General features: G+C 44.0%; 1 protein-coding gene and 1 long non-coding RNA gene across 2 annotated transcripts in view; one reads left to right on the top strand and one right to left on the bottom strand.

Moving 5' to 3' along the window:
- Positions 1-14,326, top strand: part of SLIT3 (slit guidance ligand 3) — a 591,163-nt gene that overhangs the window by 168,552 nt on the left and 408,285 nt on the right. The window lies entirely within an intron of this gene.
- On the bottom strand, positions 1,661-12,984 carry LOC140632313 (uncharacterized). The gene is made up of 3 exons (XR_012029834.1): positions 12,631-12,984; positions 6,862-7,088; positions 1,661-2,390 (listed from the first exon to the last, which is right to left on the bottom strand). It is a non-coding gene; the product is annotated as an uncharacterized lncRNA (long non-coding RNA).

Below are 14,326 nucleotides of genomic sequence, written 5' to 3' on the forward strand. Positions count from 1 at the left end.
TCCTGGGTGACCCCAGGTACATCATTGTCCTTGGTGTTACTATCTCCAGTTTGTCACTAGAGAAAAAGTTTTCAAACCAGAAAGGAATGTTGTTTTTCCCTTTCTTTGCAACATAAATGCCTCCAGTTTTTACTGACAGTAGAGTCTTCAAAAATGTTAATGATGAAATTGTGTTCGCCTCATTGAATGGCCTCCAAAAGTAGATACATGGTAGCACGGAATGTCAAGAGGATTGATCCCCTGATCAGTGGTTGACTATGAAGACCAAACCCTTTCAGTTCTGAACACTGAACATCAACAGGATAGGACAGCCTTGGTATCAGTCAGTGGTTGGGGTAGACAGGCCATCAGAGGTCATGAAAAGTCTTTCTGTGGAAGAATTAGGTGTTTAAGATCCAGACACAATAGACACAAGTCCATGGCAGATATTTTTTGCATTATCATAGTTGATGAATCTAAAGCTATACAAAGTATGCCACTTTAGAACTTAGATTTGATCTTGCTCTCTCTTGAGTGAAATTAGGTAGAGATTAAGTCAGTTTCAGTGCTCAGTTTTGAAATTCCTAAAGTTAATTCTGAGCTATTGGGTTCAGAGATAAGGCCATGTGCCATAGCTCCTGGGGTTTCCCCTAGGGGTGGTTTAAGAATGGCACACTTAAGAGTCCTTAAGGACTGGGACGACACCTGGGTGGCTCAGGGGTTAAGTGTCTGCCTTCAGCTCAGGCCATGATCCTGGAGTCCCGGGGTTAAGTCCCACATTGGGTTCCCTGCATGGAGCCTGCTTCTCCCTCTGCCTATGTCTCTGCCTCTCTGTCTCTCTGTGTCTCTCATGAATAAAAAAAAAAAAATTAAAAAAAAGAAAAACAGAGGGATCCCTGGGTGGCGTAGCGGTTTAGCGCCTGCCTTTGGCCCAGGGCGCGATCCTGGAGACCTGGGATCGAATCCCACGTCAGGCTCCCGGTGCATGGAGCCTGCTTCTCCCTCTGCCTATGTCTCTGCCTCTCTCTCTCTCTCTGTGTGTGACTATCATAAATAAATTAAAAAAAAAAAACAAAACTCTTAAAAAAAAAAAAAGAAAAACAGAGTCCTTGAGGACACAGATTTGGAGTTTGGCATCTGGATTGCAGTCTGGGCCTTAGCAATTAGTAATTATGTCAGTAGTGGTCTAACTTTAACCTTCTCTTTGCTAAATGGGGGGAAATATAGCATTTCTATATAGTAAATACGAGAAGTCAGAGATCTCATGGTAAATTCCCAGGGAATGGAAGCTAGGATTACAAGAGAGGATCTTTATCAATCCTTAGACAAAAGTACTAGGATCATGACTTATTTTATAACTGTAAGTGTGTATTCCTTCATTCCTCTCACCTATTCTAAAATAAACAGGTCTTAGGATGTAATGTACAACATATAATGTACAACAGGGAATATAGCTAATAATATTATAATAACATATGGTAACTACATATATTGTGGGGATCATTTTGTAACATATAAAAATATCAAATTACTATGGTGTTCACCTGAAACTAATAGAATACTATATGCCAATTATACTTCAATTAAAAAAACCCACACACTATGAGCAGACTAAGCAGCACTAAAACAGGGAGAAGGGGGCTACCTGGCTCTGGGATGTGGGTGTTGGATCAGGGGCAGGTAAATTGGGAGTGTGGTAAATAAAAAAAAACAGTGAGAAGCTGAGTGCAGCTAGATGCAACAATGAGGGCAGACACAGAGCAGGTAACTGTGTAATGTAACAGAACATGCTGTATTAGTTTCTCTTTTTTAATATTTTATTTAAATTCAGTTTGCCAACAATAACACGCAGTGTTCATCCCATCAAGTACCCTCCTTAGTGCTGGTCACCCGGTTACCCATCCCCCACCCTTTTCCCCTTCTGCAACCCTTTGTTTCCCAGAGTTAGGAATCTCTCATGGTTTGTCTCCCTCTCTAATGGTTCCCCATTCAGTTTCCCTCCTTTCCCTTATAGTCCCTTTCACTATTTCTTATATTCCACATGAGTGAAACCATATGATAATTGGCTGTATTAGTTTCTTACTGCTGCTGTAAAAAGTACTACAAATCTAGTGGCATAAAGCAATACAAATTATTATCTTATAGTCAGAAATCTGAAATGGATTTCACTGGGCTGCAATCAAGATGTCGGTAGGGCCACACTCCCTCTGGAAGCTCAAGGGGAGAATCGATTTCCTTGCCTTTTACATGTTCTAGAGGCCATCTATATTCTTTGGTTCATGGTCCCCTCTTCCATTTTCGAAGCAACAACACAGCATTTAAATCTAGCTGTCTATTATTACATCACCTTCTCTCTTCTCCTGGGCCAGGGTAGAACTCTGATGGATGGCACTGGACAGAAGTCACTTCTCCTTTAAAAAAAAAAAAAATGATTGATTTATGAGAGAGAGAGAGAGAGAATGGGCACAGGGGAAGGGGCAGAGGGAGAGAGAAAATCCTCAAGCAGACACTGCACTAAGCACAGAGCCTGATGGGGCTTGATCCCATGACTCTGAGATCATGACCTGAGCCAAAATCAAGAATTAGATGCTTAACCAACTGAGCCATGCAGGTACCCCAGAAATCACTTCTCATTCAAAGGATTTCTCCAAAGCATGTGTTCCCAAAGGAACTCTATGAGGAAGATGGAGAAGACTAGAAAATTAGGTCCCTAATTGCTTCTCCATCTTGTCTTATGACATCACCCTCAAACGGGGCACTCTGACATTTTATCTGTGATCAACTATATTTCCTGAAAGATCAAGTCTAATTTTAAATGGAAAGAAAGGTAGGACTCTTTACATTCCGACTTAAGAAGATATCCTTCTTGGTTCTGTTCTGCTCATGGAGTAGAGTTTTAATAGCCAGATCCAAGGCTAGGTTTGGAAGCTTAAGTGGTACAATAATTAAGAGCATTTTGATAAAAGGGGTTTTATTGGCCTCCCATCAGCTATTTTTTTTTCTTTCTTTAAATAATACGACAAATGAGTGTTCTGATAACGTTGTCTTTGGTATGGTTTTATGAGTTGACATAATCAAGAGCCATTTCCACTTGGCAGTGCTGCAAGAAAACCATCCAAGTCAGATAAACAAGGAAATTACTTAATTAGCAACTCAGGTGAAGACTGGCTCTTGAGAAAGTGGATGTTAAGATTGGAAGGAAGACAGGAGACCCACAGAGGCAGCTACCATGGTTGAGTGGTCAGCCAAAGAGAGACTCCCCCATCCCTTTCCTGCTGCCTCTCCACGAGGACCTGCTGACTGTGCACCTAAAATGCAATAGAGACCAGTTCTGACTTTGCTGCTGCCCACCTCTCAATGTCAAGGAAAAATTATTGTGTCTTTGGTTCCTTCTAGTTCTCATGAAATAAACATCACCTGGCAATTCCTTTGAGATTGATTAGTCACTATTTCATTCCCTTGGGTCCTTCTTTCTGAGTTAATCATTATTCTAAACAATGGCAGCATTAATCAGAATGAGAACAGTTTTTGCTCATTAACAGGAGAATCAGGTTTTGTGCCTACTGGAGATCCCTTTATCAAACCAGCTTGAAGATCAGAAACTCATTCTACAGTGGGTACTCTTTGCAGGAAGAGCCACATGTGTCCATGGCAGGGGAATGTGCTTGTGGGAAATTTAGTTTTGGATAGTTTTCAGGGATCATCTGTAAGGCAAGGCTGAAGAAATCTGTTCTGGTGGAAATCCCAAGACCTTTGCTCTGGGTCAGCTAGTATCTTTGACTTCCATATGTATTGACTCTGGTTCTTTTAATAGTTTCAGGGGCAGTCCAAACATCATGGGTCAGTAGACAAGTTTTGGATCTAGACAGATTTAGGTTCAAATATGAGCTTCAGCACTAACTGGTCATGGGACCTTGGGAAAACATTAACACAAGTATAAGTATCATCATCCACATGGATTCCTTTTACATGGTGCCTGATACATAGTAAGTGTTCATCAATGGTAGTTTAAAAACTGAGACCCTTGAAATTGTTTTAAAATTTTCATGAGACTCCAGTCTGTTTTCTGGGACCTTAGAACCATGGAGTATATCCTGAGGGGCAGAAACAAACCAAAGAATGTCATAAATGCCATTCAGGTGAAGAGATGGCTGGAGTGTTCCCTACTGTCAAAGTGAGTCAGCGTCAGAGTGGCAGGCTTACATATAAACAGGTTTCTGCAGGTGCCAAATGACACACTTAACCCTCTTAACAACTGTTAAGTTTCTTCTCCTAGTGATGGTCAAAGTCCTCAGAACTCTGTACCGTCCAGATTCCTGGGTCATCTCTTCTGTAGAGACTCAGAGCTGAACTACCTGGGACTAATCTTGCACTGTTAGCTTAAAGTCTGGACTGAGGGCTGTTCCTTGACCCTGTCCTCCTGGGTTAACAGCTGGTCCTTGGCCTGGCTCTACTTAGGGTTTCAGAAAGAGTAGGATGAAACCACTAACTCCAAATCTTCTTTCCACTTCTTGGGCACATCTGCCCTTTTAAAGGTTGTGGGGCATACAAAAACTTGAGGAAGCCTTCAGGCCAGAAACAGCTTCAGACACTGTCATTAGAAAGGCAAATTCAGATTAGTGCATGGTCTTAGCACCATCTGCCACTTCCCTACCAACACATGAATGTCTTCATTTAAGACCTCACTGAATGTAACACATAATCCATCTAACATGAATTCCTGGAAAATAAGATGCTGTTATACATACACACTAGAAAGATACATGTTTCCAAAATATTAAAGTGGAAATCATGTATCATAGAGTTACAAAACTATAACATTGTTCTGGACCCATATCAGAGCACCTTTTCCTTATTATGCAAACTCATGCTTGAGAAACACTCTGGAGGGTTCTCAAGTGCTATTTAAATGGCCAAGAGAGAGCTCAGAATTTTCAGATCTATTAAATCTATTTCTGACTTCACTGGCCATATTCAGAACTCACTTTGCATAGGCAGAAAAGAGAGTTCTTCTCTTGAGAATAGAGACCTTCGGGTGCCATGGAATAGTATTTGTCAAATATTTCCAGGGAATAGGAACCCTTGATTGTGGGTTAGGTATGATGTTTTAAAAAAACAGAATTTGGGGATGCCTGGGGTGGCTCAGTGGTTGAACATCTGCCTTCAGCTCAAGTTGTGATTCTGGGGTCCTGGGGTCAAGTCCCACATTGGGCTCCTCATAGGGAGCCTGCTTCTCCCTCTGCCTGTGTCTCTGACTCTCTCTGAGTGTCTCTCATGAATAAATAAATAAAATCTTAAAAAAACAAAACAAAACATAATTTGGGCTAACACTGCCCATGAGTGCCTAGAAATCCTGCCTTCCTCTTCCTTGCATCAAACTCGAGGTGAAGTTCAGGTTGACAGCAGCTTGGCTCTGCCATCATGTCCAAATTCCACTATTTCTGGCCTGAATTTGCTTTTTCTGGCAGACTTGAGCCAAATCCCAATGAAACATATCCATGGCTTTTAAAATTACTGGCAAAATTGGGCTGGCAAGAGGTGTGGGGGCAGAGGAGGGGGGGGAGGGGAGAGCATCAGGGTCATTGCTGTGAATGGCCCAGTGATGAGGATCTACATCCAGGAAGTAATTTCATGAGATCTCTGCTCACTCACTCCTGGTTTGGCTTTCCCAAAGGCTCCCTCAGGCCAGGCACAGAGCAGTGCTTTTTATAGACTGTAAGTCCATTGTGAGGTTATGTACCCTAGCAGTTTGTAAAGCAGTGTTTTCTTTATTTTTAATGGCAGGACAGTATAGGCATACACACACATTTGTTGGTGCCTTCCCCCTCTACATTGTCCTTGAATAATCAAGAAAGACTAAAGACTAACCCTCCCCCCCACCCCCAAGCCATTCATAGGAAGCTGTGTTTCTTCTAGGCCCAGGGTAGCTTCTGTCATATGTCCCTGGATGAGGGTCACCCAGCACATCCTAATGTTGTGGGAAGGAAGGAAGCATGAGGACACAGCCCTTCATGAAGTGTTATAAAATCTGAAACGTTCTGTGGACTTTGAGCCCAGCCAAGGGAAACCTCAACAAATCAGTGATCCCTTGCTTTTTATTAGATTCCCTATTAAAGACTAAGCCACAATTGTGTGGAAATCAGAGGATTTGATGCCTAAGGAAATCAGAGGCTGTTTGATGCCTAAGGACTTTCCTCTACTGCTGGTGCCAAGTAGTTGGAGCCTCTTCTCATAATGAGGGCTTGATTAGCCTGGTTCTCCCTCTGACTTCATCATTTTGTTGAGGAGAAGAAGTATTTGTGGCCATAGGAAATATAATGAACAGAAAGATAATGTACACGAACTGTCATCAGTGATGATAGTAGACTTGGTTGCCTATATTTTTCTAGTTAGCCACCATGTTCTGTCAGCATAGCATTCATAATTCCCCCTTCATTCCATTATCGATGTTTTTAGGCTTCTAGTCTTTCCCTCCTCAAGTCCATCCCAAATACCATAACCAGGCCATTCATCCTGAAGAGATATCTTGGCACCTTGCCCCCTATTTCCCAAGGGTAAAATCCTAACTTCGTATATAACATCTGAATCCCTGCACAGTGTGGTCTCAAGCCATGTTTAAGGCATCATGCCCTGTGCTGCTTCTGTGAATACCAGAGCAGAGAGCTCGTGGTCCATCGACACTGGCCTTACCACACCTCTGCTCAGAATGGCCTCCCTTGTCTGGACTTCCTGCAATAATGCTCCATTTCTCATTCCTTGCAGAGCATCCATGACAGTCCCAACACCAGAGTCTGTCTTTTTCCTCTCTCTCCCTTCCCCTATCCCTGAGCTTCTTTAACACTTGTAAACTGGGAATTTATTTTTCACTACTTTATAGAATACCTGCCCTAAGTGCAGGGACCATCTTCTGCTTCTCTGCAGAGCCCACTGAGCCTGCTCTGCTAGGTGGGCCTTGTCCAAAGCCGAAGTGGACTGACGTGGAGGTCGGGAACACTGGCCCGAGACAGGAACAGTGAACCATGGATGCCACCATAGTGCACGACTCTGGGCAAGTCCCATCATCTCTCTGGTCCTGAATCTCCACATTTGCAAAGTGAGGAGTGATGACTCTGTGGAAATAGTTGTAAGGATTAAATTAGATATTCTGAAAAAAAATAAAAATAAATTAGATATTCTGGGTTAGGCATTTAGCGTGGTGCTCAATGCACTATTATTATTGTTCTCATTATCATTAAGTGGATGTGTGTTGATGAATAGACTCCTGGTCATAGGACCCAGGGCCTTTCTGAGGAGTTGGAACACTTGGCTTCATCTGCATGAGGAGCCCCTGGTCTGCTTCTATACGTTTGACTTAGATCTCAGTTTCCTTGTGTATCAGTAGGGAAGAGGAGTCCCCATGTCCCAGGTTGTTGTAGGGACTGAATGTGGAGATGGACACAAAATGCCTATGCTTAGGAAGCCTTGGTTAATGAGGAAACTATGGAATCCTGAGAACTGCTCAGGTAAGCAGCCAGGAATTGTGACCTGCATCGCCTCTCAGGCTTTCCTTGTGGGGGCCTTAGTTCCCCTAGTCTCTATGTTGAATTGAGTTAGGGTGGCTAAGGGAAGCCTCCTCAGGCTCTGACTTTATCTCCTTTTCTCCTCTGCCACCCTTTTGCCCACCCTGTCTGACTGGAGCTGGTAGAGTTTGGAAATTGTAGAAAGATGGGGTCCTTTGAGTGGCCGAGGCAGACGGGTCTCCTGTGCACCCCCGGGCAGCTCATCACACCCTGCAGATGCTTCCTTGTGGACACTGAGTGCCCCAGGACTTTGTGCTCTGGGCCGTGGGGGCCAACACAGGCAGATTAGCATCCCTCCTCCCCGTCCCTGCCCCTCCATTTCATCAGCTTTATCCTAAGGTGGATAATGTTTCTCTAACTGCCTAATTGGGAGAATTTAGCTGGAAAATTGCCATCACACTCTCTTTAAAAGGGTGCCAGCAGCCAGAGGCTGCCAGCTGTAATTTCAGTGGGTAATCCCAGCTTTGCTGCCATGGAGGCAGGAGCATCCCCCTCTTTCATCAGTCAGCCTTCCTAGTGGTTAGAGCATGCCACAGGCTCTACAAAAAAGAAAGAACATGGACGGGCAGGACAGAAGTAGCCCAGGTAGCTGCTGCAAGGACTGATCTGTGTCCCTTCCACCCCTCATGATCCTCCAGAGCCTGTACCAGTGGGGAATGAGAGTCATCAATTGGACAGCCGGTGCACCTTGCACCATACCTCAGTGCAGTGGTTAGCTCCATGGACTCCCACTGCAGCAACTCTGAGTTTGGACTGGGCCTGAGGGTTGGCACAGAAGAAGAAAATCTCATTGTGAGAATTTGTTCCTGAGTTTGAGAGAGAAAGAGTGTTTAGCAGTGTGTAGGTCTGTGGAGACCAGGGCCTGACTGCCTACTTCAGTTCACTTCTAGGCTCTGCTACTTGCTGGGCAAGTTACCAAATCTCCTGATTTTATCATCTGTGAGAGGTAGATGATAAGTACCAGTACCTACCTCCGTACCACACATCAAGGGACCTGGACTGCCAATTTTAACACATGACATCCAGGATCTTCCTACAATGTGGATGTCTAGCCCACACGGAGAGAAGACATAGAAGTTTTGATGGGCCAGGCTTAGAAAGGGGGTGCCTCTCTCTAGTCACATTCTGCTCTCTAGAAAGAATGTAGTCATGTGGTCCCAGCCTAATTCAGTTAGAGAAGATAGTTAGCCAGTGCTCAAAATGAAGAGGCACTGCCATCTAGTCTCTGCCACACAGAGACACCTTCCCAGTAAGAGCAGTCATTAATTGAGCACTTGTGTAAGTACTTTACAGGTATTAACTCAATCACTCAACATGACATGAGGGGACTATACAGAAACTATATACATCAGCCAGGGTCTTAATAGAATCCCAGTGGAACCCTCAAAAGGCCAGTTAGAGAGGCTTTAAGAATATCTGTACACCCATGTTCACAGCAGCCATTATTCTCAGTAGCCAAAAGGTAGAAGCAGCACAAGTGTTCACCAACTTGGATGAATGGATAAGCAGAATGTGGCATATACATAAATAGAATGTTATTCTGCCTTTTTAAGGAAGGAAATTCTAATCCATACTATAACACAACAAGGATGAACTTTGAGAATAATTATGCTAAGTAAAATAAGCCAGTCACAAAAGACAAACCCTGTTTGATTCCACCTAAATGAGGTATCTTGAGTAAAAGAATTCAGACAGAAAGTAGAATAGTTGTTGCCAGGGGCTGGAGTAGGGGGGAGGGAGACTTAGAGTTTGCTGGATACTTGGTTTCAGCTTTGCAAGAGGAAAAGAAATCTGGAAAAGGGTAGTGGTAATGGGAACAGAACAGTGTGAAGTTATTTCAGGCTACTAACCTATATGCTTAAAAATTGTTTAAATGGTAAATTTTATGTTATGTATTTTACCACAATTAAGAATTGTAAAAGTAGGCTTGAGGAACGGGATATTTACAAAGATATAAATGAGTTATAGGTGCCTGTGAGTGATGGTTAAGTACAGAGGGAGTAGCACCACGGGAAGCTACATCCCCCCAGAGACCTGAGCGGTTACCAGAATGAGGTGGGAACAGCAGCCGTGGGAGAAGGTCCCCTGGGCAGGAGGTGAGGCTTTAGGTACAGGAACTTGGCACTTGCAAACCACAGCTGAGTAGAGAAGAGTGCATAAACACTCAGACCCCTGTCCTGCCTGTCACTCCTCTGGCTGCACCCAGCAGGAATCACAGGTCAAGGGAAGCTGGTGATGGCATCCTGTGACTTGGCCTCCCCAGGGCTCAGAGATGGGTGGGGGGGGTGGAAGATAGATCTATGTAACATAGAGAGCACTGGGGGAACACAGATGAGGGACTTCTAGAGTGGGAACAGAGTAAGAAGAAGGAAAGTTTCCTGGAGGAGGTGATGCTCAAACTTAGTCTCATGAATGTCCCTTGGTTCCATCTTTCCGGATGGATGAACAGCATGATTAAAGGGCTGGAGGCTTTGTTACTTGAAAAGATTTGGTACAGCTACCATACTCTCATTCCATAGATGAGGACCCTGAAGTAAAGTAACTCATCCGAGGTCACACAGTTAGTGAATGCAGAGCAGTCTTTCAACCCGGCTGGCCCCAGAGCCTCCCAAAGGAAAAGGCAGGCCTAAAATGTCATGAAGGTTTACAAAGTGCCCAGCACTGTGCTTTCTCCTCCTCAAATGAGTAAGACAAGAGAGACTCAGCTCAATTCAGTACTTTTCCCAGGTCAGGCAGCTAATAAGCACCAGATCCAGGATTTCAGACTCCAAAGTTGAGCTCTTCACAACTACAAGAGCCTTCAGGCAGGCAGTCACTCACTGTCACCACCATTATCACCAGCATCAGGATGCGGTCACTGAGCAAGGGCTGCATTGTGCCTTGTGTCCACACAAAGGAAGCTACTATGCACAGACCCTATGCCTCTCCCACCCCCACTCAGCCATCAGGCCAGGGCACCTACTTTGTAACAAGCCACACTAAACAGGAACCCAAAACAGTCTCTCCCCTGTCAGCATACACCAGAATGTTGAGCTAAAAGATATGCCTTGAAACCATCTATCAAACCCCCTCATTTTGCCTAGGCTAAAATGACCTGTTTGTCCAGTTTAAATTCAGGTCACAAGTTCAGTGCTTACTGAGCACCTGGCTAGTGCCCAGCATGAGCTAGATGTGGGGGTGACCCAAGATGCAGACCTGGGTCTCTCTCAACATACCATCTACTTCTTTTCATCTGCAACACCGTCACCCAGATCCCATGGACCAAATCCACCTGCTAGCTATTTTAGGGTATCAAGTGTCACCGACACACCATGTGTGCCACAATAGACAAACAAACACCCTTTGTTTATCTGTTATCATAATGCTTTCACATTATGACCGCTCAGTTGAGTAATTGTGACAGGGACGTTATGGTCACCAAAGCCTGTAAATATATGTATATATATATTTAGCCTATATATAGCCTATGTGTGTGTGTGTGTGTGTATATATATATATATATATATATATATATATATAGGCTAAAATAGGCTAAATATATATATACATATATTTACAGGCTTTGTAAAGCATATATATATATAGCCCTTTAGTTTGCTGACTCTTGACCTAAACCAAGTATATTAGTTTGTTTAGGCTGTCCTAAAAAAGTTCCACAAATTGGGTAGCTTAAAATAACAGACATTTATTATTTCACAGCTGATGGCTAGATGTCCGAGATCACTGTATCAGCAGGATTGGTTTCTTCTGAGAGCTGTGAAAGAGAATCTGTTCATGCCTCTCCTAGCTTCTGGTAGCCTCAGGCATCCTAGGCTTACAGACAGCATTCTTCTGTGTCTTCACATTGTCTTCTCGCTATTCATGTCTATCTCTGTGTCCACATTTTTTCTTTTGGACAGTTACATTGGATTTGGGCCCATCTAATGACTTCATCCTAACTTGATCATCTGCAGATGATCAAATAAGGTCATTTCCAAATAAGATCACCTTCATAGGCACTGGCAGTGAGGATTTTAACTTTTTGGGGGACACAATTCAGCCCAGAACCCCAAGCTACATTATTTCTACCTGAACTATGGCAAGAGCTTCCCAACTGGTTTCCCACAGCCATTTGTGTGCTACACCCAACCCTAACTTCAAACTCTCATTCCAGAACCTACTGTCCATGGCTTTATCATTTCACAGTAACGTTGGAATATGTCACTTTTGTGTTTGAAGCTCTCCAGTGCACATCCCCTTGGTGAAGGCTGAACTTTACCATGATCTGTGGTGTGTGGCATAGTCTGCCCTGAGGGACTTTGCCACTTCCTTGTACCCCACTCACTTGCACTCTCTCTCTCTGTGTGTCCCCCTAACTGGCTTTCTTTGTGGTGTTCAGACTTGCCACACCTCCCTCCTCTACAGAACCTGTGTGTAAACCGTCTCTCCCCTTGCACCATTGTTCACCATGCCTCTGCTGGTTCAACTCTCCCTCCCCCTTCATAGATCATAGATTTCATAGACTCATCAGGTCACATCACCCATTAGTGGCTCATTTCACTTCTCTGACATTTAGCCATAGCCATCACACTGTGAGAGTAGCGTGTGTGATTTTGGAATTGATGAGTCTCTTTGTCATTAAATCCAAGAGATAAGACCAGGATCTTTATTCTGCTGCTGTTGTTTGCCTTTATATCCTGGCAACTAGCACCCTGCCCAGCCCACTCTGTGCTCTCCAAAACCATCTGTCAAAGGTAAGGACAAGGGAGGAAAGAAAACGGTAAGATAGGGCCCTTGCCCCTTGAGGAGCTCAGGGCCTTGTGAATCCAATCAATGTGCAAACAGAAAATAACAATATAGTGTCAAAAGCTAGTATAGAGCAAACATAGGGGGCATTGGGGGAACACAGATGGAGGGACTTCTAAAGTGGGAACAGAGTAAGAATAGGGAAAGTTTCCTGGAGGAAGTGATGCTCAAACTTAGTCTCATGAGTGTCCCTTGGTTCCACCTTTCCAGATGGACGAACAGCATGATTAAAGGCCTGGAGGCTATATTACTTTTCCATTGCTGTGTAACAAATTACTATAAACTTGGAGGTTCAAAACCAACATACATTTACTATCTCACAGTTTATGCAGTCAGGTGTATGGACTCAGTTTGTCCAGGGCCTCTACGCGGGGTCTCACAGCACTGCAATCAAGCCGTTGGCTGAACTGCATTTTCATCTAGAAGCCTGGCTAGGGAAGAATCATTTCCAAGGTCCTTCAGTTGTTCATTTCTTTGTGGATGTGACTGGGGTCCTACTTTTTGCTGGCTGTTGGCTAGATGCTGCCCTCATGTTCTAGAGGCCTCCCACAGTTCTTTGCCATGGGGGCTTCCCCAACATGCCTTGCTTCATTATACCAGTAAGGAGAACCTCTCCTCAGCTCACTAAAGACAGAGTCTGGCGGAACTGAATAGAATCACAGGAGTGACAACCCATCACTTTTGCTATGATGTAACATAAAGGAATCATGGGAGGGACATCCTACCTCCTTTGTTATGTAATTTAACTAAATCAAGGAATGACATTCCATTACCTTTTCCATATTTTGTTGGTTAGAAGCAAGTCACAAGTCCCACCCTTACTCAAGTGGAGAAATCACACAAAGATATGGATATCAATTGACAGAGAATCATCAAGGGTCACCTTAGGGTCTGCCCACCACAAAGGCTTGAGAGAGAGTTGTGTGAGGATACCAACTATCCCTGTTTTACTCACATAGGCTTGACTGAGGACCCACTCTGTACCAGGCACCATTCTTGGTGCTGAGAACACAGTGGAGAACAAGACATATTAACCATCTCTTCCTTCTGGGGGTTCTCCATTTAGAGTAGCTAAAGTATACAGGAAAGGGGGGGTGGTTATTTTCCCTGGATTGGTCTTTGGGCATCTTCCCTCCAATAGCCTAACATGTAGAGGGCTTTTTTCGTTCAAAGTTGGTCTGTCCCTCAAAAGCATTAGGCAGGGTCTTTGGTCCAGCCATTGGTTTAGCCATCCCTCAGGCCTCAGGGGTTATGATGCTCCCAGTCATTCCTAGCAGTGGAAGCTGCTGTTGCTCACTCTTATAGTAATTGAGCCAAACTATCCATGGCCTCGTGCCCTTCTGCCTCTACCACTTCTCTAGCCTGACTTCTTCCCTAACCTTAAAGAACATTTCTCTGAAAAATTCCTCTGGGCTTCAGATCAGTGGTAGGATGCCTCCCCTTAGTCTGTTGCTGTTGGTCCTTAGAGTGTGCTGTGCCCTTTTCTCTCAGTCTGCCAAAAATCTATTCTTTTTTTTTTTTTTTGTATATTTTTTATTGGAGTTCAATTTGCCAACATATGGCATGACACCCAGTGCTCATCCCACCAAGTGCCCCTCTCAGTGCCTGTCACCCAGTCACCCCATCCCCCTGCCCACCTCCCCTTCCACCATCCCTTGTTCACTTCCCAGAGTTAGGAGTCTCTCATGTTGTCACCCTCTCTGATATTTCCCACTCATTTTCTCTCCTTTCCCCTATAATGACTTTCACTATGTTATATACTCCTCTTATGAATGAAACCATATAATGTTTGTCCTTCTCCAATTGGCTTACTTCACTCAGTAGAGTACCCTCCAAATCCATCCGTGTTGAAGCAAATGGTGGATATTCGTCATTTCTAATAGCTGAGGGATATTCCATTGTATATATAGACCACATCTTCTTTATCCATTCATCTTTTGATGGACACCGAGGCTCCTTCCACAGTTTGGCTATTGTGGACATTAAATGTGGAAATACCAGCA

The sequence above is a fragment of the Canis lupus genome, chromosome 4, assembly GCF_048164855.1.
Source record: "Canis lupus baileyi chromosome 4, mCanLup2.hap1, whole genome shotgun sequence".
NCBI lineage: Eukaryota > Metazoa > Chordata > Mammalia > Carnivora > Canidae > Canis > Canis lupus.